The sequence below is a fragment of the Bos indicus x Bos taurus genome, chromosome 6, assembly GCF_003369695.1.
Source record: "Bos indicus x Bos taurus breed Angus x Brahman F1 hybrid chromosome 6, Bos_hybrid_MaternalHap_v2.0, whole genome shotgun sequence".
NCBI classification, from domain to species: Eukaryota; Metazoa; Chordata; class Mammalia; order Artiodactyla; family Bovidae; genus Bos; species Bos indicus x Bos taurus.
This window is the reverse complement of record NC_040081.1, coordinates 44,192,527-44,217,886: the sequence shown is the minus strand read 5'-3', so window position 1 is coordinate 44,217,886 and position 25,360 is coordinate 44,192,527. Positions and strand designations below refer to the sequence as shown.

General features: G+C 42.0%; 1 protein-coding gene and 1 non-coding gene across 2 annotated transcripts in view; both read left to right on the top strand.

Annotated features, from left to right (window-relative positions):
* PPARGC1A (PPARG coactivator 1 alpha) overlaps positions 1–25,360 on the top strand; it is a 713,764-nt gene that overhangs the window by 57,930 nt on the left and 630,474 nt on the right. The gene's annotated exons all lie outside the window — the stretch shown is intronic.
* On the top strand, positions 5,273–5,379 carry LOC113894841. Its single transcript, XR_003511680.1, has one exon. It is a non-coding gene; the product is annotated as a U6 spliceosomal RNA (small nuclear RNA).

Sequence of the window (25,360 nt, the reverse complement as noted above, 5' to 3'; positions counted from 1 at the left end):
TTCTAATGAATGCCACTCGTTTCCCCAGGCTGGAATGTCCTGCCAAGTCTCACCAGTCCTATTTCTGGCACTCAGCCTCCCTCTGCATTCCCACTCCTTCTGCCCTGATTCTGAGGCATATTACCTCTTGCCTGGACTGTGACCATGGCCTCTTACATGGTCCCCCGGCCTTTCTTCTCTCCCTGGGTAATTCATCCTGCCTGGGCTTGGTGCACGAATCTACTGAGGTCACTGCTCTGACCTGCACTATCTACTGAATAGATTCCAAAACTGTTAGCCTGGCCTTCAAGACTTTGTGTACTTTGACCCTAAACTACCTTCCTAGCCTCATCTAACCTCTTTCTCTCGAATGGACATTGTGTTTCAGTCCAGTTGGGCTCCCTGTTAACACACTTACCTAATAACTGACTTTGAGCCTTGATTGGGCCAGTTCCTGGACCTGAAGTTCCTGTTCCCGTCGGCCTCTTGAGATCTTAAAAAGATGAATGCCACCTCTTCCATGAAGCCTTCCCTGGTTCCTTGAGTCATAGGTGATCCTGTCCTTCTTTGATTGATCACAACGCTTTGTGGGCAATGGTAAGCAGCCACTGTAGCTATGTCCCACTTGGATTTTCAGCTCCTCATGGGGAAGAACACGTGTCTTCCTCTAAACCCTACTTTCTCAAACCCTTTTCCTATAAAATTAGTGTCTCCTTTATAGTAGGTTCTCAGAAAGTATTTGTTGATTAGTTAAAGAGTTTGGGGTTTAAGAAATTTTACATACATTTATCAGAAGTATAGCCACAGTACAAAACAAATTTTAAGGGCTTGCTGTTTTTAAAGCAAAACAAACTATGTGTGTGTGTGTGTGTGTGTGTGTGCGTGCGCTCAGTTGCTCGGTTGTGTTTGACTTTTAGCTGCTACTTATCAAATCTTCTCCTTGTTCAGTGTTCTGGAAATACATATGATTGGGATTCAAAAATAAGTGGTCAGAATGTCAGTAGAGTTGTCTGGATAGATACACTTTTGAAAGTGAGAACCCTTTTCTCTGACCCTTCTGCTCCATTCCTTCTAGCAGAAAGGTCATAGGATTGAAGTCATTACACTTGACTTCTGTTCCTTGTAAACTGTGTGACCCTGAGCAACTTTTCTCACTTGTGACATAGTGATGCCTACTGTATTACTTCAGAGTTACATTTGGCTGTTGGTAACAGACATTTGATACGGTGGCTTGAGAAAAGATTTTCATGTGCTATAGCTGTTAATGACCCCAGCTTCTGCTTTCTGTTTTCCCTCTTGGTGTGTGGTGTTAATTTCCAAGGTAGCCTCAGAGACCAAAATGGCTGCTTGAGCTCCAGCTTTCTTATCAACATTCCCAGCAAGGAGGAGGAAGGGACCAAGGCCACCTCTTCCTAGTTGAGTAAGCTCCCTTTAAATAGTTTAAAGGAGTTTTCTAGAAGTTACACTCAACAATGTTGGCTTAGAGCTGGTACAGTACTTTTCAGCTGCAGTTACATAGTTGAAACACAAGAGGACTTTTTAAAAGTACCTATGCCAGTGTCTCACTGCAAATAAATCAGAAGCTTCATGGTTCGAGTCAGGACTCAATATTTTAAAATAATCTCAGGTGATCCAGTTGCATAACTCAGGTTGAGGATCCCCGAGGTGGGGTGACTATATAATTGATAATCCAAATGGGGACACTTGAGCATAAAAGAGGGACAACTGGCTTAAACTGAGCCTGTCCTGGGCACACCCAGAGGTACAGTGATACATATTATAGTTTATCCTCTACCCTTATCTGCTACATGGCTAGGCATGTATTTTCCTACTGATCTGGAAGGAGAAAATGGAAGCGGAGAAAAGATATTGGTTAAAGGCTCTCAGGGTTCTCTCCAGTTCTTACTCAAGTTTTACGGCAGGGTTAATGAGATGAATGTACATAAAATCACTTTGTAAGGTACAGGGTTTCAGAGATGTGGTTATAAATAAAATGATCATAATTTAGGACGCATAAGTATATTTCATGGCCAGAAGGAACACAGTTTGGATTGACTCAGCATATGTTTAATTTAGAGCCTTAAGACCATTTTCTTAGTTCACTGGGAGTCAGTGCTTCATGGAGGTTTTAATTTTTTATTTTTTGACTGCAGCGTGCAGCATATGGGGTCTTAGTTCACCAACCAGGGATTGAACCCTCAACCCTGCATTGTAAGTGCAGAGTCTTATGAACTGCCAGGAAAGTCCTCACAGAGCTTTTTGAGTGTGGCCTTGGGAGGCTGATAAAACCACTGAGGTTCGAATCCCAGCTTCTTCCCAGCCTTGTCATTTGACGTCTCTAAACCTCTTTAGTCTCCAGAATATTACTTAGCTCAAAGGGTTGTTACAGGGATTAAAGAAGTTAATATGAAGAAAGGATTCAATTTGAGGCCTGGCTTATAGTAAACGTTCAGTAATTGGCCATTCTCTATTAGTCAAAAGATTACTTTGGAGGGTGCAAAAAAAAAAAAAAAAAAAAAAGCCCGTCTTTTCTGCCTTTCAAGAGCCTAAAGTGCTAAAGTGTCAGGGGTGTTTTTAGTTGATCACTGTCCCTGAGCCCTTTCTCTCCTCCCCTCTGGCTGGGAGGTGAGCCGCAGAAAGAAGGAATTGCGAATGCAAACTGTCTTTCCCCTCCCCGTGGTCCCCTGTTTTAACTGACCCCCCAGCAAGGGTCTGGATTGAACCACCAGTGGGGCTCCCAGCTGACTAGAGCAGCTAATCGCCAGAATTAAATTCATTATTTCAGCGACTTGATGCGTTGGGAGATTTGTGCATTTGAAATAACCTTTGCCTGTGGCGATTTTGTCTCCAGTGATTCTTCCTTCTGGCCACTGTGTTCCAGGTATAATCTCCCTTTGCATCCACTCAGTGCTAACTTGTAAACTTTCTTCCCTGGGGCTCGCTCCTCTAATCTTGCCTTCTCTGTGTTTGGCTGTACCCTTGTCTTCCTTTATTCATTCTGCATTGCTTTTATCTCCTTACCTTTCCTCCTGCTGAGTGTAAACAAACCTTAAGGCAAAAAAAAAAAAAAAAAAAAATGAAGGCGGGCAGGATGTTGTTCCCTTGAAGGGGAAAAGAGTCTAAATCTCAGAGATGGTGCACCTTACTGTTGGCAGTCAAAATTCAATACTTTCTACTTGTAGCATCACTGCCCAAACAAGGCTTAAATGTCTGGAAGAAGTAGCAAGGGGAGTTCTGTGGGGAGGAGAGCTGCATATAGAAACTATTTTTGAATAAATTTTTGAGTTTGTTGATAGAAAACCTTTACAAAGCCTGATTGGCTTTTTTTTTTCCTGTGTCACTGGATATGCTTTAATCACTTGTTTTCCCGACTGCTTTTTTTTTTCCCCTGACTGTCTTAAGAGACATGATACTTGTAATTGGGTCTGATTCTTCTGGGCAGAGATTGGCAAATTTTTTTCTGTAAGAGGCCAGCTAGTAAATATTTTAGGCTCTGCAGGCCATTCTCTCTCTGGCAACTACTTGACTCTGCTGGCAAGGTGCAAAAGCAGCCACAGATAGTGGAAAAACAACAGGTGTGACTGTGTATCAATAAAACTTTATTAAATAGACACTGAAATTAGAATTCCGTATAATTTTCACAGATCATGGTATTCTTCTTTTTCTTTTTTCTTTTCCTCTCATTATTTGAAAATGTGAAAATAATTCTTAGCTCACAGGCAGTGGAGTAACAGATGGTGGGTGGGATTTGGCTCTGGGGGTTAGCTTTTAGACTCCTGCTCTAATGAATTAGAAAAAGCACAAGGATTGGACTTGTGCTTGGTTCCAGTCACTTCATTTGGAGTCTAGACTCAGTTTCTTCATTAAAAAAAAATCAGGTTAAATGATACCACCTGCTAGAGAGGATGTGGGCTTCCTGGGTGGCTCAGATGGTAAAGAATCTACCTACCAGTGCAGGAGATGTGGGTTTGATCTCTGGGTTGGAAGATACCCCGGAGAAGGGAATGACTACCCGCATCAGTATTCTTGTCTGGAAAATTCCGTGGACAGAGGAGCCTGGTGGGCTACAGTCCATGGAGTCGCAAAGAGTTGGACACGACTGAGCAAGAAAACATGCACTGAGACGATGTGGGGCAACAAGAACTCTCACTCACTACTGGTGAGAATGCAAAATGGTACAGCTATTTAAGAAGACACTTTGGCAGGTTCTTACAAAACATATTCTTGCCATACAATCTAGCAAGTCACGGTTTTTGGTATTTTCTCAAATGATTTGAAAACTTATATCTACACCTACACAACAAAAAACCCTGTATATGATGTTTATAGCAGCTTTATTCATAGTTTCCCAAACTTGGACGCAACCAAGATGTCCTTCACTTGGTGAATGGATAAATAAACTGTAGTACATCCAGGCAATAGAATATTGTTTAGTGCTAAAAAGAGTTGAGCCATCAAGCTATGAAAAGATATGGAGGAACAGTAAGTGACTTTGCTATATGAAAGAAGCCAGTGTGAAAGGTGTACATACTGTGTGATTCCAACTATATGACTTTCTGGAAAAGGCAAAACCATGGAGACGGTGAAAAGACAGGTGGTTGTCAGGGTTAGAGGAGAGCGAGCAGATGACGCACAGAGGGGTTTTAGGCCTGAGAATTATTCTGTATGCTATTACAATGATAGATACATGCCAGTGTACATTTATCAAGACCCAGAGAATATATAATATTAAGAGTGAACCCTAATGTAAACTATGGACTTTGAGTGGTTATGATGTATCAGTCAGTTCATCTAATGTAATGAAGTTTCCACACCGTTGATATTGGAATAGGAGGTGTCCTGTGTAAGCCTGTAGAGATAGGGAGTATATAAGATTTCTCTGCTCAATGTTGCTGTGAATCTAAAACAGCTGTGAAAAATAAAGTCTATTAAAAAATAAGGTTAATGATATCTGCTCAATCTAACTCATAGCCCAGTGATATGTAGAGTTAGTTGTAAAGCACTAAGGAAACAGGAGTTGCTACCACAAAGCTAGTTACTGAATAGAAGTCAGCTCCCTTCTTCCCTTTGAAATGTTCTGAGTAACAGGAGTCTGGAGAGAGGTTTCCAGAATATAACGTTTCTGGGTACCTCCTGGAAATGCACAGTGGAGGCATTGACTTCTGGGTTCTAGGAACTCAGGTGGGGCTGTTGACTAGTTTCTGCACATGGTCTCTCCATGTGTCTTGGGCCTCTCCTAGCATGGCTTTCTGAGAGTGACTGTCCCAAGGCTTGTCATTAAAAAACTACCACCGTGCTTGCTTCGGCAGCACATATACTAAAATTGGAATGATACAGAGAAGATTAGCATGGCCCCTGCACGAGGATGACACACAAATTCGTGAAGCGTTCCATATTTTTTACAGGAAGCTTGGGGCTGGTGCACTGGGATGACAACAGAGGGATGGTATGGGGAGGGAGGTGGGAGGGGGGTTCAGGATGGGGAACACGTGTACACCTGTGGCGGATGCATGTTGATGTATGGCAAAACCAATATGATATTGTAAAGTAAAATAATAATAATAATAATAAAAATAAAAAATAAAATTAAAGGCATCTGAACAACAACCAAAAAAATAAAAAAAAATAAAAAACTACCACCAAATGCAAAACGTGATTAAGGTTATTCAACTCAGCATTTCCCAGACACATGCATGACTTCAGAGACCATTAACCAATCCAACACCAATAACATTAGGGTCTGTGGGAGTCTACAGATGCTCTTTGGAGGATGCTAGTCTAAGTCATTTCAATTAATGCCATAGGGAAGCTAAACACATGAGGAATTTACCTTCATGAAGCTTCAAATCTTGCTGAGGAAAAAAGGCAAAGAATTGTCTTCTACTGACATTTGGTCTTATTGCTGTTTGATACTACCTGTCGCACAGAGTCGGACACGACTGAACCGACATAGCAGCAGCAGCAGCAACAACAAGTACTGATGCTAAAGCTGAAAGTCCAATACTTTGGCCACCTCATGTGAAGAGTTGACTCATTGGAAAAGACTCTGATGCTGGGAGGGATTGGAGACAGGAGGAAAAGGGGACAACAGAGGATGAGATGGTTGGATGGCATCACCGACTCGATGGACATGAGTTTGAGTGAACTCTGTCAGTGATGGACAGGGAGGCCTGGCATGCTGCGATTCATGGGGTTGCAAAGAGTCAGACACAACTGAGCGACTGAACTGAACTGAACTGAACTGAACATGTTATATTTTATTAGAAAGTTATGAGCTATTGGCAAATGTGTGGATTTAAGTCACCTTTTTCAGTTAGACTTTGTTAATTTTTCCCACATTTATTTCAATAGTAACAGATTATTGAAATGAAAAGGCAAGTTAATGGAGGAGTCTGCCTCAGTTACAGTTCTGTTTCCTCCATACTCCCTATGTGTGCTTCCCGTGTAGTGTCTCAGTGGTAAAGAATCTGCCTGCCAATGCAGAAGACATGGTTTGACCCCTGGGTCAGAAAGATCCCCTGAAGGAGGAAGTGACAACCCACGTCAGTGTTCTTGCCTCAAGAATTCCATGGCAGAGGGGCCTGGCGGGCTACAGTCCATAGCGTCACAAAGAATCGGACACAACTCAGCACGCATGCAAAAAATACTCACTTTGTAAAGAGAGATGTACATAGAATTCTGGTTCTCAAGATAGCAGCATAGATATTTGTGGATTGATGTATTGGGGAAGTTAATGATGCTGAAGCTCAAACTCCAATACTTTGGCCACCTGATGTGAAGAACTGACTCATTGGAAAAGACCCTGATGCTGGGAGAGATTGAAGGCAGGAGGAGAAGGGGATGACAGAGGATGAGATGGTTGGATGACATCACTGGCATGATGGACATGAGTTTGAGTAGGCTCCTGGAGTTGGTGATGGACAGGGAAACCTGGCGTACTGAAGTCCATGCGGTTGCAGAGTCAGACATGACTGAGTGACTGAACCGAATGACTTGTTAGCCTCTTCGGTGTTGTTTGGGAGAATAATCAAGTATTCTGAAATTGTTTCTGAGCTGCCCACACTGCAGGATGCTCTGTGGAGTTGCCCATAGCAAGAAGCAATTTGGCTGACCTCTTCTTTGCTGTACACCTGATTTTCTGCTCCAAACATAGCACCACATTTCTGATGCCCTGGGCAATGAGTGCATATCTCTTCAAGATGCGCCCCACCGCCTAAATGAACCTTACATACCCTGCATGGCTTCTCTTTTAACCAGGCCATTCCGAATGCATTCTCCAGTGTGAAGAAAGGTCTGTCTAGCTCTTGAATGTGATGTAATAAAAGAACAGAAATTTATACTGGTAGGCAGATAATCTGTGCTGCTGCTGCTGCTGCTGCTGCTAAGTCACTTCAGTCGCGTCCGACTCTGTGCGACCCCATAGACGGTAGCCCACCAGGCTCCCCCGTCCCTGGGATTCTGCAGGCAAGAACACTGGAGTGGGTTGCCATTTCCTTCTCCAGTGCATGAAAGTGAGAAGTGAAAGTGAAGTCGCTCAGTCGTGTCTGACTCTAGTGACCCCATGGACTGCAGCCCACCAGGCTCCTCCATCCACGGGATTTTCCAGGCAAGAGTACTGGAGTGGGGTGCCATTGCCTTCTCCGCAGATAATCTGTACTGATATAATATTCTCAAAGCCTTGAGAATAAATGATTTCTTTTCCATTACAGCTGGCAACAATAATATCTATACTTTTATAGCATTTAATAGGGTACATTGTCCCTTTAACTGTGTTTAAGTGTTTAAGAATGGGGCAACTTGGTCAGGAGAAAAGTGTTTGCAAATAAAGCAGTGAAGCCCAGAGGTTTTGATGAACAGGCCCAAGGACTCCCAGAAGAAGATGGAGCTACGGTTTGCGTTCCACTCTTGACTCCAGGTTCTTTCAACTCTATTTGCTGCCTTCTGAGAGATGGACATCCTGTAGTTGGACAGGTAACAATGAACTTATTAATACTACGCATTTAAATGACATCTGTGATGCCTACTACACAGAATCACCTAATAGCTAATATTCTTTTTCCCAGTAGTCTTGAAACATAGTCTGGATAAATCCAGAGCTCTTAAAAATTTTTTCATTAGAAAACATTTTGAAAACATTCAAGAGCAGAAAGAAGAGTATAATTGCTCCCTATGATCCAAGTTTTCAGTTTTAATAATTAGCAGCACATGGGCGAGCTTGTTTTAGCTCTTTCCCCCACCTCAACTGGATTAAATGAAAAATCCTAAGTATCATATTATTTCTTCTGTAAATACTTAAGGATATGTCTCTAAGAGATAATGTTTTCTGATTTTTTTTTTTCCGTATAACAAACCTCTTCTAAACTTAATGCTTTAAAACTATAGTTTATTATTCTCTCCACAGTTCTGTGGGTTCACTGGGTTTAGCTGGGCAGGTCTCTAATGCATCTGAAGATACATCTGGGCTGGATTTGCAAGAGGGCTCACTCATAGGACCGTCCGCGGGGAACTCAGGTGGCACTGCTGATTTTAGTTCCTTTTGATGGTCTCTCAATGTGGCTTGGGCTTCTCCTAGTATGGCTGCTGGGTTCCAAGAAGGAATGTCCCAAGAGCAAGAGTTCAAGACATTTGAGTAGAAGCTTTAAGGCTCTTATGACCTAGTCTCAGAGCTTACGGTCATGCTTCCATCACATTCCATTGAAGAAGGGAGTCACTGGGGCTACCCCAGGATTAATGGAAGGGATTTAGACTCTACCTCTCAATGGGAAGAGATGCTAAAAAAATTAAGAATAATTCCTGGATATCACAAATATCCAGTCAGTGTTCAAATGGACCCATTTGAACTACTGGTATTTTACATTTGGTTTGTTCAATGCAAACGAGAATCAAATGAGGATCAAATGAGTTCCACATTTTATGGACTTTTATGTTTCTTTTAATCAAAGATACTCCCTCTCTTTTTACTCTTTGCTTGAAATTTATTTGTTGAAGAGGCAGGTAATTTGTCCTATTAAATTTACTACAGTCTGAATTTTGCTGCTTACAGACCCCGATGTTCCTCTTTCTCTTTTATTTTTCTCTTGGAAACTGTTAGGTACAGAAGCTTGATCAAGTTTAGGTTTAACATTTCCTAGGTGGTGATGTGTACTTGTTGCGTCACACCAGGAGGTGCAAAATCAGTTTTATCTCTTTGGCGATGTTGAAATTGACTTGTGGGATCAGGTGTTAAATCCAGAGCACCTTACTCCAATTGTGCCTTTTTAGGAAAAGTTTTTAAGTAGTTGCCTCATGTTTTGCAGTTTCAGGAAATGTAGTGTCTACATTTCTATATCTCTGCATTTACCCTGAGCTAACCATGGTGACTGCAGCCATGAAATTAAAAGACGCTTACTCCTTGGAAGAAAAGTTATGACCAACCTAGATATCTGCATATTCTGCATATTGAAAAGCAGAGACATTACTTTGCCAACAAAGTCTGTTTAGTCAAGGCTATGGTTTTTCCAGTGGTCATGTATGGATGTGAGAGTTGGACTGTGAAGAAGGCTGAGTGCCGAAGAATTGATGCTTTTGAACTGTGGTGTTGCAGAAGACTCTTGAGAGTCCCTTGGACTGCAAGGAGATCCAACCAGTCCATTCTGAAGGAGATCAGCCCTGGGATTTCTTTGGAAGGAATGATGCTAAAGCTGAAACTCCAGTACTTTGGCCACCTCATGTGAAGAGTTGACTCATTGGAAAAGACTCTGATGCTGGGAGGGATTTGGGGCAGGAGGAGAAGGGGACGACAGAGGATGAGATGGCTGGATGGCATCACTGACTCGATGGACGTGAGTCTGAGTGAACTCTGGGAGGTGGTAATGGACAGGGAGGCCTGGCGTGCTGCGATTCATGGGGTCGCAAAGAGTCGGACACGACTGAGCGACTGAACTGAACTGAACTGAACCATGAGCTGGACATCATATCAGATTCTTTCTATGAATTAAGTTTTCATAACATTTATTTTTTTTATAGGGCTGATTTATTTTTCATAACAGCCCTATAAAGGAGGTGTTATGAGCATCCCCATTTTCCAGAGAAGGAAACTGAGACACCATACTCCTAGTGCCTGACATCCAGACAGTGAATGCTTTCTGATTAATTCTCAATCACAAAAGGGACTCATCCTCATTTGCGGGACTCCTGAGAAAGGGAACGAGGTCTTTTAGGAGGGCAAAATGAGGAAGTCACACATTCAGTTGCCTCCATTTGACATCCAGAGTCATTGAGTCTTGAGGCTTGTGAGGCAAATTCTGCCCCAGCTTCCTAGTGCAGGAGAATGATTTATTGAACAATAACATTTCCCTCTTTTGCATTATTCATTGTGCAGTAGGGTCAGGAGGGCGTGGCCTGCTACCTCCGCAAAGGATGCCGGGATGTCACCCTGCTTTACATTTGTGTTACTTGCTTTACCCAGACACTGGGTGCCAGCAGGAGGCTCAGAAACGACAATTTTATTTTAAAGAAAATATTTTCAAATGCAATTTGCAGTTTATACATGAAGAGTAATGAGCAAAACAGATGCAGCTGTCTTTTAAATTAACCCTGCCGTGCCACCCAGTTTGCTTTCCTACCGAAGTGATAATGTAGGCAGCTTTGGTGCGGTTTGTCGGGAGTTTGGAAACTTCTGGAGCTTCAGAGGCAGTGGAGTTTGGCTAACAGACAGATGCATGGCCGATATGCCGGGTATCTAGGGCTGCTGTGTTGGGGGGGGAAAAAAGCCTCAGAAGAACAGAATTCAAGAAAAACATAGGGAAATGGCTTCTGAGAATGAACTGCAAGGACCGGATGACCGAGCCCTGAACGGCACTGTTGGGTAGCGGGAATGCTTCACTTTCTCCGGGGAACCATTCCTGAAGGACACAGCAGCATTTCCTGCATCTCTGTGGAGCTATTTAGAGCCGTCTTGGTGCGGCTGCCCAGTCTCACGTGGTCTAAAGCAGAGTCCGCGCTCTGTCACCTTGGAGAGGTTGTCCTCCACGCTCTCAGGCAGGCACCCGTGCGCCTTTGGGGGCCAGCTCTGCCCTCCCTGGAGGATTCCCCATCTGGAGACCACACCCCAGTGGTCATAAATGCACCCAAGCTGTGTGGGTCTCTGGGCTCACCAGTCATGCATGTTGATAAAGCCAATTTCTTAACAGTGCTTGAAAGGGAGAGACTAGTTCCAATTTAGAAGATACAATTTCTTTACATTCCTGGGCATGGCTCTTGGTTATTTTGAAGGGCACGAAATGACTTAAATCAAGGTGAGTTCACACCTGATTATAAAGAAAGAGACACAAGCACACACGCAGACACACCCACAATTTAATGTTTTGGTATACTGACATCACTCCCAAGCAGACACAATGAGGGTGCTGTTTGACTCAGAGAAAGAAGAGAGGCGGCCTCAGGTGTAAGACTGAGGCGCAGACTACCAGGAAGTTTCCATGGTCTGATGAAGGAGATAGGCTTCACTCTGAGGCATATAATGGCTTTAATCCATCTGCTGCCTCATTTCTTTTCTTGGGGTTAAGGGCTGAACCTGGCCTGTAGAGACTCCAAGTTAAATTAGCCACTCAGGGATACAGCGTTTTTAATGACCAAGCAGTTATCTCATTAAGAGCACGAGGACGTTTTATGTAGAGCACTGTGGTGGTTGCTTATTTTTAAAATACTTTTTGTCCATGTGCCTTTCCCATGGACAGAGTCCTTAGTAGTATTTCCTGGGTTGGTGTCTTATGACTCAGGAATAGAGGCTTATATGAGATCTGCAGGAAGGAAGAGGAAGAAAGAGAGGAAGGAAGGAGAAAGGAAAAAGGGAAGGAGGAAGGAAGGAAGGAGGGAAGAAAAGAGGCAGAAACAATGACCCTCAGACTGGCCAGTTCGCTGGAGTTGAGTTGAATATATCACTGTTGAAAGATTTGTCTTTTCGCTTCATGTTTTTTACCTAAATTAAGGTGATTGGCTACACTGACTGGTTGGAAGCCACCATTAGGTCCCACTCCATCTATCTTTAGAGTGGTGGTGCAAAGTCTCCGGTGGGGCAGCATCCTCAGCCATGATGTAATGAGAGTTTCTACCTCATGCTTGTATGTCATTCACACGAGTGGAGCATCATGGGAGCTGGAATAGATTGATGTCCCCTCCAAGAATAGCACTGATTATAGAACAGATTTTCCCATATACAGAGCCATTTTTAATTCACTGCCTACCACAGCTGCCAGCCTGCAGAGATAATTCCTTCTAGCAGAATAGCTCTAGATTATTATAGGGAAATCAAATTTGCATAAAAGCTCCCTCCCTTTCTCTCTCTCTTTCTCTTTAAGTTACTAAACAGATATTGTCAATTGCTTTTGTTGGGAGAGCTTTGCGGGGGTCGGGGTAAGGGGAAAATACATTAATTTAGGGGGAAATGACACAGAAACTTTCTATACAGTTTTAAATATTTTGACGACGTATTTAGTGTGACATGACACTTGATGGATGCTTCACTGTTTTCAATATGCTTTTTAGTTCAACAAACTTTTAATATATTTAAAATTTTTATTTTGAATGAACATAGGCCCTGGGGACATAAACATGAATGGCCTTTACTTTTGAAAAGCTTATTTTATTTGATTCATGGGGAAAATTATGTGAAATAAATAAGGTATTAGGTCCATTAGGTCCATTTTGCTTATGAGGAAACTGAGGCTCAGAGAAGTTTTTGAAAGTGTGCTCAGCTGAAGAAGGAAAGATTGAGAACAGGTCTTCAGAGTCTCGTTTGGGCTTGTTTGGGGTACCATGATGTCACTCAGGAGGGGAAAGGTTGCTGTTGCAAATTGGCAGCTTAGAGGTGTTGGCCAAACCTTTTAATTTGTCTTTGAAAAATCAGAAAGTTTTACCCCTGCATCTTCCACCCCTCAAAAGAAAGGACTTCTGGCTTCTTTTTAAAACATATCTTAACATCTGACAACACAAGCCTGTATTCCATCAAGGTAAGTCTGCTTCATCAGACTGGGTATGGCCCACATCCTTATGCCCAAGTTGCTCACTTAAGTTACCAGCTTTGGGCAAAGAAAGCTTTGAGTTGTTCCCTCTGCTGAATCTGGCAGAGACCAGGGATGTGGGTACATTGCCCTGGGAGTATCATTCTTGCACTTGTTTTTAAAATAATCTTTTCATTTTTCCCTTGCCTCAATTTTTCAGCTTTAAAAGAAAGTTGGTAATTTTTCAGCTTTTTCAAAAAAGATTATCTCCTGTAGGCCCCCAATCCTGATGATTTAGGATTTGGAGACTCACGAGAGATTTTTACTCTGTTAGCCACTGTAGGCTGATATTCTGCTTGTATTCTTTAAAAGGCTTTTGTAGATATTATTTTATTCAGTTGTGTTCTGTTTTCTGATCTGTTTTAAGCTATCTTTTGGGGGATAAAGAGTGTGAATGTAGAAGTCTATCTAGCCTTCACTTTGGCACGTGGGCTTCAATTTTCTGATTTTGTTGAGCAAATTTCTATGCTGAATATCCAGTTCTTTGCGACCCTATGGACTGTAGCCTGCCAGGCTGCTCTGTCCATGGAATTCTCCAGGCAAGAACACCAGAGTGGAGTAGCCATTCCCTTCTCCAGGGCATCTTCCTGACCCAGGGATCAGACCCAGGGATCAAAGCCAGGTCTCCTGCATTGCAGGTGGATTCTTTACTGCCTGAGCCACCAGGGAAGCCCTCATGCTGAATATAGGTTCTTCTTCTTAAGAAAATGAGGATAAGGCTACTGTAAGAAATAAATTGAGAGATAATCATGGTGTTGAACACTTAGATATAAGGTGTTGCTAAATTCTACTTTACTGCAGAAGTGTAATTAAATCACTTGATTTAACCATGGAAGCTATAGGTTAGACAGATCATCCAGGAATCTAAAAACAGCTCTGGCGCAGGAGACCTTCCGGGAAAGGATTGTATGCAGCAGGCTGAGTATATAAAGTGGGCTCTGGGCCCCGCCCCCAGTATACCTCTTCCTGGTGTGATGCCGTCACCTACTTGTTCCATCACAATTGAGGTGACAATCTGTTGAGGGTCCCACATTGGGTGGAAGGTTGTTTGGGTGCCCTTTGCATAACTTTGCAACTCTACAATTCCAAATCTGGGTTTCTGCCCACCGCCCACCTCCTGAGAAGATGGAGATACGCCTGCAGTATGGGTTGACTTCCAAGCTAGTGACAGTTCACTTGTCCCTCAAATATAACTCCTTTCTTCTCACTGCTTAAAATTCCATTTAAGTTGTGCTGTTTTGGCTTTAGGCTTTTGATTTTATGTTAAAAATTAGTTATCAACCTTTTCAAGTGCAGAGTTGGCAAAACATATTCCTACACTTTATCCATGTGACCTTCGTAAAAGCCCTGTGAGGTAGGAGAGTAGCATTGTCTCCTTTGGGGAAAAAAGAAATAACAGAGGAAAGACTATGATTTGGGAGCTAGAGATGCTGGTTTTGAGCCTTAGTTATAACTCAGAAACTGTGTGGTCTTGAACAGGAATACAGTATCTCTGAAACTGATTTCCTTCCCTACATACAGAAAATTAAAATATTACTTTACAGAATGATTATAAGGATTAGAGATAATATTTTCATCCATCCACCCATCCATCGTTTATTTATTTATTTATTCTACAAATATTTTGTCAGCTCCCACTGAGAGCCAGGCTCTGTACTGGTTCTGGGAATACATTGGTGAATATGACAGACCCTGTTCCTGCCCTTACTGGGCTTATGGTCTAACACCAAGTACAACATGGAGCACACAGTAATTTTTCAGTAAACGGCAGTTGTTTCGAAACAACCAGCCTAGTGGTTCCTTAGTGAGTGCAGAGCAGAGGGGGAGCTGAGCTCAGATTTTGGAGTCTTTGGCTCTGCCCAGTCCTTGGGGAAAGGAAGCTCACTGTGGCTGTGACCTGAGCCGCTTTATTCTGGTCATCATCCCTGGTGTGCCCTGTCAGAGAGGAGCGTCAGCAACAGACGTTTGTTTCTTCCAGTTCTGGAGGCTGGGAAATTTAAGATCAAGGCACTGTCAGGTGGGATGTTTGCTAAGAGCCCACTTCCGAGTTCATGGACAGCCTTTCCAAGTGAGTCCTCACTTGGCAGGAGGGATGAGGGAGCTCTCTTACAACCTCACTCTTGAGGACTCCATCCTTACAACCTCCCAAAGGCCCAAATGCCATCAGGTTTCAGCATATGAATCTTGGGGGCGGGGTCACAAACATTCGGTCTACATCAGAGTGTAGTGAGGTGGATTATGACCCACTGACTATGGGCAATTTACTTCATTTCACGAATCCTCAAGTTCCTAATTTGCAGAGCGGGCACCATGACAGCACCTGCCTCAGCAGGTTGTCATGGAGATCAGATGAAGTTTCTGGTAAGTAGCGAGCTCAGTACCTGCCACATCGGGAAGTGTTTATAACACAGTGGATGTTATTGTTGGTTGGGCTCTCAAATGGCATATGCATGGGTGGGGAGGACATATTTGCTCCTGTTTCTCATTCTTGGCTGTCCTTTCTGTGGCCAGGGGATCAGAACACAGCCGCAGATGCTGAGTCCAAGAGGCTTGTGTCCTCTTTCCACCTGTCTGCTATTTGTCTATATCGTCTGTTTAAAAACTGTGCTGGGCTGAGGCTGGTCATGAGGCGGGCAGGCCATTAGGACAGGTCTTCTTTTGGTCTATTCTGTCCCCTCTCAACCAAACAGTTCTGTTTAACAGTCCTGCCCTTGGCTGGCGGGGTGAGACCACTTATATTTAAGGAAGAGGCTTCAGAGATGCTATGGAGAGAGGGTGCTGTATGTCAAGTTTCTGCCTTATGTCAAGTGTCTGAAGTCAGGCTGCCTGAGTTCAAGTCCCAGCTCTATTTCTTATGAGCTAAGTAATTTGACTGCTGTCAACCCCAGTTTCTTCATCTGAAAAGTAGGGGTAATAATAGCTAAGACTTAAAGAACGTTTACTGTGTTCAAGGCACCTCCCATATACCAATTCATCCATCCCCAACCTGCTCTGAGTTAGCTGTTACTGGTACACCTGTTTGAAACCAGGAAGCTTGAGGCTTAGAGAGATTAACTAACTAGGTTTGCTCAAGGCAAATGACAGACCTGGGGTTTGGACCCAGGCAGTTAGAACCCAGAGTTTTGTGTGCTTAACCACTCCTACTGTCTCCTTCCCTGATGGGATGGGATAATAAGCATGAAGCTTGGCACACAGTATGTGCTTAGTAAAATTTTTTTTTCAAGTGAAAAATTTTAATTTTGTGTTATCCAGTGTGTACTTCTTTCTTTGTAATTTCTTCCTATCATTTAAACTTGGAAATCAGTTAGCCTTTTACATTTCAGCTATATTTAAAAATTCCTTTTTCTAACTGATGCTTTAATCTCTTGAATGTTTATATTTAATTATTTTGGCCACAAAAAGCAAATTAAAATTTTAATTATTTATTTGTTATTTTGTAGTAGTAAGAACAGTTAAGATTTACCCACTTAACAAACTTTTAAGTGTGTAATATGTTATGATTGATTATAGGTATAATGCTGTAGAGGAGCTCTCTAGAGCTTAGTCATCTTTTTATTTTTTAATTTTTATTTTGTTCAGTTTTAAGTTTTTAAATTGAAGCATGGTTGACTTACAATGTTGTGTTAATTTCTGCTGGACAGCAAAGTGAGTCAGTTATACACATATATATTCTTTTTCTACTATTCTTTTCCATTTTGGTTTATCAAAAGGTATTGAATATACTCTGTGTTATACAGTAGGACATTGTTGTTTATCCATTCTATATGTATAAAAGCTTACATCTGCTAACCCAAACCTCCTGCTTCATCCCTTCCCAACCTCCTTCCCCTTGGTGACCACTAGTCTGTTAGAGCTTAGTCATCTTGCTTGACTAGAACTTTATACCTATTGATTAACCTCTCCCCATCGCCCCTCCCCCAGCTCCTGGTAATAGTATGTGCAGAGTAGATAATAACCGTCACCCTCAGCTCTGAAGGTGAGTGTGGGTCTCTCTTTCTGGAGCAGTAGGGAGCAGGGCCTTAGGACACTGGCTGGTGGGCATTATTCCGAGATCTCAGACTCATTGGTGCCTGTGTTCATCTTGGCCTTGTGATAGAAATTTGAAACCTAATTAAAAATTTATTTATTTATTTATTTATTTTTGGCTGTCCTGGGCCTTGCTGCCTGGGATTTCTCTAGACGTAGCAAGTTGGGGCTAATCTCTAGTTGTGGTGCATGGGTTTCTCACTGTAGTGGCTTCTCTTGTAGCAGAGGACAGGCTGGAGGGTGTGTGGGCTTCGGTAGTTGTTGCACATGGGCTCAGGAATTGTGGCTCCTGGGCAGAGCACAGGCTCAATTGTTGTGGTGAGTGGGTTTAGTTGCTCCATGGCATGTGGGATCTTCCTGGATTAGGGATCAAACTTGTGTCTCCCACATTGACAGGTAATTCTTTACCACGGAACCACCAGGGAAACCTGAAACCTAATGCTTATGAGTTGCCCTCATGAGACTGTGATACCCTCATAGCAACACTAACATTACCGTAAATATGGGGTATTTATTAAGTGTCTACTTACACCTGATGCATTTTCAGATGCTCCAGACACAGGTAAGCAACCCTGAATCATGCCCCTCTTGGAGTTTTAAGACCAAAACAAAGAATGCTCCACTTGTTTTGCACTGATGTTAGTTTTCAGTCAGTTGGTATATCTACCTCAAATTCACATGAAAGCTTTTAAAAATCATTATTATCATCACCATTATCATCATCCTCCCCACCATCATCATAACAAGTTCTTACTATGTGCTAACTGCTATGTGCTTTGCCTGACTCATCTCATTTAATTCTCACATTAGAGCATAAAATGAAGATTTCTGTTACGTTAGTCACCTACAAATTAAGGCAAATGTTGTGAAAATATCAGTTGCTTAGCGATAGTTAAAACAGAAGGAAGGGGAGATAAATGTATCTCAGCTTTTGGAATATTTAAGAATTGCAACAAAAACATTTTAAGAGATTCCTTTGGTGTAAATGTCTGTATGCTTAGAAAAATAAGGTACGATAAATATAAAATTATTAAAACTGCTAGTATCCATTTCCAAAATATTGCCTAGTGGGCATAGGTCTTTTCAGTTTGTAATAGAATTATGTAATGAGTGCCTACTATGTTCTGGCACCTTGGTATTCCCCTATACCCTGCTTACTTGTGGAAGTTCTTGATTTTTATATAATGTCTCGTTGTGTTAGTAATGAATTAACAGTTAATTTCAGTCTCATTGAGGTACAGGGATTTTCCTAGAGGTACCTCTCAGTGCCAAATAATTTTTAGCAGCTTCCTTTGTAAGGAAAGTTTCCAGGATAGTCAATAAGGAAGACTCTCCCCATTTTATTGGATAGATTCTTTTGTACTTAAAATTTTCTTTCTTTCTTTTTTTTTGATCATGAAAGTAATATCAGCCCACACTTCCAATTCTGGCTACATGTTGGGTAGACCAGATGCTCTAATAAATCTTCCTGCTCAAATAACCTAAGAATGATGGGTAAAGTATAACTAACATCTTCTAATGATATCTACAAAGAAAGGGAGCAGAATTTCCAGGGCATAAAAATAAAGAGAGAGATGGAAAGTGGGTGTAAAGCATAAACTGAGACTCTGCCCTGAGGGTGTTTGCTGAGAGCAGAAACTTAGATTCTCAAGCTCTGAGTACTGTACTGGGGCTTTCCAGGCGGCACTAGTGGTAAAGAAGCCACCTGCCAATGCAGGAGACACAGAAGATGCAGGTTTGATCCCTGGGTTGGGAAGATTGCCTGGAGGAGGAAATGGCAACCCACTGCAGTATTCTTGCCTGGAGAATTCCATGGACAGTGGGGCCTAGTGGGCCCCCATCCACAGGATCACAGAGTTGGACATCATTGAAGCGACTTAGCACATGAGGACATACTGTGCTGGGGACCAGAAACCAGTCTTTGGGCCGGTGTAATGTGGGAAGGTGAAAGTGAGAACCTACTGTGAAGCTTGGGCACTCAAAGGACAACATTTTCCATGAAAAAAGGAGTTAGGGAAAAAATCCTCCTTTTGGCCAAGAGAAAGACTTAGCTCCCACTGGGGGGAAAAATGTCTTCTTCCCCACATTTTAACAACAGTCCTGCTCTCCTTTGGCTTTGGGAGCTGAATTTAGACTTGCTGAGTGATCTTAAATTGAGGTCCTCAGTGCCTGGAAGATGTGGGGTAAATGCTTTCTGGAGAAATGCACCTTAATCCTAGACCCTGTGGCATCTTCACAGTTTCAGGTTCTGTTCAGTTCAGTTCAGTCGCTCAGTCGTGTCCGACTCTTTGTGACCCCGTATGGCAGCATGCCAGGCCACCCTGTCCATCACCAACTCCTGGAGTTCACTCAAACTCACGTCCATCGAGTCTGTGATGCCATCCAGCCATCTCATCCTCTGTTGTCTCCTTCTCCTCCTGCCCCCAGTCCCTCCCAGCATCAGGGTATTTTACATTGAGTCAACTCTTCACATCAGGAGGCCAAAGTATTGGAGTTTCAGCTTCAGCATCAGTCCTTCCAATGAACACCCAGGGCTGATCTCCTTTAGAATGGACTTGTTAGATCTCCTTGCAGTCCAAGGGACTCTCAAGAGTCTTCTCCAACACCACAGTTCAAAAGCATCAATTCTTTGGCGCTCAGCTTTCTTCACAGTCCAACTCTCACATCCATACATGACCACTGGAAAAACCATAGCCTTGACTAGACGGACCTTTGTTGGCAAAGTAATGTCTCTGCTTTTTAATATGATGTCTAGGTTGGACATAACTTTCCTTCCAAGGAGTAAGCGTCTTTTAATTTCATGGCTGCAGTCACCATCTGGAGTGATTTTGGAGCCTCCCAAAATAAAATCTGACACTGTTTCCATTGTTTCCCCATCTATTTCCCATGAAGTGGTGGGAACAGATGCCATGATCTTAGTTTTCTGAATGTTGAGCTTTAAGCCAAATTTTTCACTCTCCTGTTTCACTTTCATCAAGAGGCTTTTGAGTTCCTCTTCACTTTTTGCCATAAGGGTGGTGTCATCTGCATATCTGAGGTTATTGATATTTCTCCCAGCAATCTTGATTCCAGCTTGTGCTTCTTCCAGTCCAGCGTTTCTCATGATGTACTCTGCAGTTATCTCACAATCCAGAGTTACAAACACATGAAAAATGTAGATGTTATGTATTTAAGAGTCAGGGAGAAAACAAACAGAGTGAGATCTTTAAGTACTTCAAATATTGGACCTGTGATGATACAGAAAAAATATTCAGAAATAAGTTAAAGATGTTCAATTAAATGATAGAACTGAAAACATGAGAAAAGAGCAAACTGCATGCATGCTAAGTCACTTCAGTTGTGTCCGACTCTTTGCGACCCTATGGACCATAGCCCGCCAGGCTCCTCTGTCCATGGGTTCTCCAGGCAAGAATACTGGAGTCGGTTGCTATGTCCTCTTCCAAGGGATCTTCCTGACCCAGAGATAGAACCTACATCTCCCATGGCTCCTGCATTGCAGGCAGATTCTTTACTGCTGAGCCACCAGGGAACAGTTATCCCCCATTATCCATTTGTTGTTGTTCAAGTAGCTCAGTCATGTCTGACTCTTTGTCACCCCATGGACTGCAGCAGGCCAGGCTTCCCTGTCTTTCACTAACTCCCAGAGTTTGTGCAAACTCATGTCCATCGAGTTGATGATGCAATCCAACCATCTCATCCTCTGTCATCCCATTCTCCTCCTGCCCGCAATCTTTCCCAGCATCAAGGTCTTTTCCAATGAGTTAGGTCTTTGCATCAGGTGGCCAAAGAATTGGGGCTTCAGCATCAGTCCTTCCAATGAATATTCAGGGTTGATTTATTTTAGGATTGACTGGTTTGATCTCCTTGCTGTCCAAGAGACTTTCAAGAATCTTCTCTATTACCAGAGTTCAAAGCATCAGTTGTTTGGTGCTCAGCCAAATTCACATCCATACATGACTGCTGGAAAAACCATAGCTTTGACCATACAGACCTTTTTCAGCAAAGTGATGTCTATACTTTTTAATACACTCCAGGACATTCCTTATCCATGGGGGAATACATTCCAAGACCCGCCAGTGAATGCCTGAAGCTACAAATATTATTGAACCTTATATATACTATGCTTTTCTTGTACTAATTAGCAGGTATCCCTTACAATGTGAATATGGTGGGCAAAGGGATGATTCATATTCTGAGCAGGATGGAGCTGGATGGTGCAAGATTTCAGCAGACTACTCAGAAAGGCATGAAGTTTAAAACTTATGAATTGTTTATTTCTGAAATTTTTCAGTCAATATTTTTGACAGGATAACTAAAACCATGGAGAGCAAAACTGCAGATGAGGGACTTCTGTATCAAAAGTTTATTGAAAAACCTAGGAAGATTTTTAAAGAGCCCAAGTAGAACGTCTAGAAATGAAAATAGAATTATTAAAATTAAAAGTAAAACATGCTCTTTGTAAGAAATTTGGAAAGAATAAAGGAAAACCCAAAAATTAAACATTATTCTATCATGAAGGCACAAGCAGTATTAATAATCTTCATGTAATTCATTCGTATTTTTTCTATGCATTTTTACAAAATAGACATTATATATGAATAGACATTCCATATGAATATTATTTTATGCCATCATTTTCTTTCTATATGAGCACTTTCCAGTCATTGTACTATATAATATATGTGAGTAAGGAAATGTCATCATGTACATGTTCCTCTGTAGCTGGATTTGGGCTTCCACGGTGGCTCAGCAGTAAAGAATCTGCCTGTAACACAGGAGATAACAGGATACACAGGTTTGATTCCTGGGTTGGGAGGTTCCCCTGGAGAAGGGCATGGCAACCCACTCCTGTATTCTTGCCTGGAGATCCCATGGACAAAGGAGCCTGGCAGGCTACAGTCCATGGAGTTGCAAAGAGTAGGACATGACTAAAGCAACGAAGCAGGCAAATAGTTGGACTTATTTATTTATTTTTAATTTGCAAAAAACATCTTGGCAGAAGCTGCCAGGACTTCTTAATGCTTAGGCTAGGAACTGGCACAGTCACTTTTCCCCATGTTCTCCTTGTTTAAATACGTCATGTGGCAGGTTAAGATTCAGTGTGGGGAAAATCTATGTAAGGGTATGGATATGAAGGGAATGGTTCATTAGGGACCTAGGTTCCATGTATATAATGTTTTTGTTTTCCTTTATAATACAGTGGTAAGGTATTACACACTGTTCTGTATCTTATTTTTTTTTTCAGTCAAATATTTGCAGTACATTTGGTATTAATACATATATTATTTGGGATTAGAATTGGCTGCAAGTAAAACTCCAAATTATAGTAGCTTAAACAAAATAGAAATTTGTCTTCTGAATTTATAGATGTTTGGAAGTGGTTGGTCCAACTCTTTCTATTTTGTTGCCCCACCACACGTGACTTCCATTCTCAAACCACCTCAATATGTAAAATGAAGTTTTACATTTTACAATATGTAAAATGAAGTTCAGCTGAATTCTAACCAGTAGGAAGGAAGGATAAGTGCTGAAGAAGTATTTCTTTACCTGGGATTTGTATTTCTCATTTCTGTTTCTTAGGCAGGACCACACCTAGCGGCAAGGAATGTTGGGATATATAATCTTTATTACAAGTGGACATGTGCCCAGCTAAACAAACTGGGGATTCTATTCTTAAAGAGGGAGGGAAGAATGGATATCAGAGGACCATTGTACATTAATAATTTTCTCATGTTTTTTACATATGAGTTCAAATGAGACTTTTTAATATATTCTACTATATTGTTTTCTGGAGAAGGCAATGGCACCCCACTCCAGTACTCTTGCCTGGAAAATCCCATGGATGGAGGAGCCTGGTAGGCTGTAGTCCATGAGGTCGCAAAGAGTCGGACACGACTGAGCGACTTCACTTTCACTTTTCAATTTCATGCATTGGAGAAGGAAATGGCAACCCACTCCAGTGTTCTTGCCTGGAGAATCCCAGGGATGGGGGAGCCTGGTGGGCTGCCATCTATAGGGTTGCACAGAGTCGGACACGACTGAAGCGACTTAGCATAGCAGAGCATAGCATAGCATATATTGTTTTCAGGATGATTATACCAATTAGAGTGCACTAGAGTAGGGAAATGCCTATCTTATGTCACTCTCTTCAGCACTGAATATAATGAATTTTATAATATTGGCAGTCAGTTAAGATTATGTCATGTTTTAATTTATTCTTCTTTGATTACTAGCATGAATTGACATTTTTATTCTATTGTTTATTAGCCATTTATATTTTACCCTCCTGAATTTTTGTTCATGCCCCAAGTCCAGGGAGCAATTTGGTTTGTTTCTCTTAACTGTTCATTAAACATTTATATTAAGGTTATTGATCCTGTTAATTATAAAGCAGAAATAATGTCTCTGACAGTCCTGGAATAAGGGATATATGAGACTATCATTTTCTGATTGTGGTGGGTAGTGAAGAGCTCTCTTCTTCATACTGTGTGGGGAATAGGATTTGCACAAGTTCCATGTTTGAGTTAATATCATTTTTCTGCAGCATTTAAAAAATATTTTATTTATTTTAATTGGCAGATACTTACTTTATAATGTTGTATTGGCTTTTGCCATACATTAATATGAATCAGCTGTGGGTATACATGTGTCCCCCCATCCTGAACCCCCTTCCCACCTCCCTTCCCTCCTTATCCCTCCAGGTTGTCCCAGAGCACTGGCTTTGGGTGCCCTGCTTCATGTGTTGAACTTGCACTGGTCATCTATTTTACATATGGTAATATATATGTTTCAATGCTATTCTCTCAAATCACCCCTCTCCTTCTCCTAAAGAGTTTAAAAGTCTGTTCTTTACATCTGTGTCTCTTTTGCTGCCCTGCATGTAGGATTGTCATTACTGTCTTTCTAAATTCCATATATATGCCTTAATATACAGTATTTGTGTTTCTCTTTCTGACTGACTTCACTCTGTATAATAGGCTTCAGTTTCATCCACCTCCTTAGAACTGACTCAAATGTGTTCCTTTTTGTAGCTGAGTAATATTCCACTGTGTATATGTACCACAACTTCCTTATCCATTCATCTGCCAATGGACATCTAGGTTGCTTCCATGTCCTAGCTATTTTAAATAGTGCTTCTGCAGTGTTTTAATTGCCGAAATAGAGTATCTTTCTATGAAGGAATCAGAAAAACCAGGAAGGGCATAGAGAAAGGAGTGACAGGGAGAGTTACATGTGCTATGTTTGAAGCACGAGCCGTGGGAATGAATGCAGTGCTCTTTGACCTCTAAAAGGATTGCCAGGGCTTCCTGAATCCTGCATTGTTAGGACTCAGAGGGAAAAACCTGAGACCCATACTAAGATATGTATTCTCCTGTTGTTTCAAGGTAGAGGAAGCTGTAATGATACCACCTATCCATTAGAGGACACACTACAGATAGCCATCTTGGCTCTCTATCCATTGAGAGCATTTTGTAAACCCTGTCTCTGTCACCTTTAATCTGCATAGGCACTCAACACACTGTAAGAATACTATCAGGGTGCTTTAGCTCTAGACTGTAGAGGTTGTGAGTCAACAGCAGCTTATAAACAGTGTCTGTTCTTAGAGATGACTATATCAGACGTTGCCCCCCACCCCCAATCTAACAGACAAGGGAAGCAACTGACCTAACATTCCCCAGCTTGGTGGCTGTGGAAGCAAATGTAGAACTCTGTGTTTGTAACTCCCATATAAGCTGCCACATTGTCCATGCCTAGCTGCCTCTGCACCTTCACCAAGGTTCTGCACCTGCCCTAAAGCTTTGGACTGCATCATCGTTCTGGAGCAATCCACTTTGCCTGATGTTCCAGGAATTCCAGGCATGGCTGCATCCTGAGTCATCTGCCCCCTGTGGCTTTACCTGAGAACAGCACTCTCCTGCCCCCTAAGGTCCCCTGAGCAGCATCTGCCCTGCTCAGCCTCAGAAAGCGCTGGAATGATCAAAGTTTGAGTCTTCTAGAAACTTGCTTCATCTCCAGGGCACTAACAGAAAGATAGCGAGATATTTAGGAGCAGTGTTAGGAGCTTGGAGAATCAATGAAGAACAAGTTATGAGCCAAAAAAGAGAAGATAGAATGCAGATGAAGAGCAAAGTGGTGTGGTTACTTTTTAAAAAATGCTGTTTTTATGATGTGAAAGCATGGAGTGAATAGAACATTTGGAGCCAGACTCGGGCTTCCTTCCATCCTTATTACTTACAATGGTGTGACCTTAGGCAAATCCTGTCATGACCTCTCTGAGTCTAATTTTTTTTTTTGGTGTTGTTCAGTCACTCAGT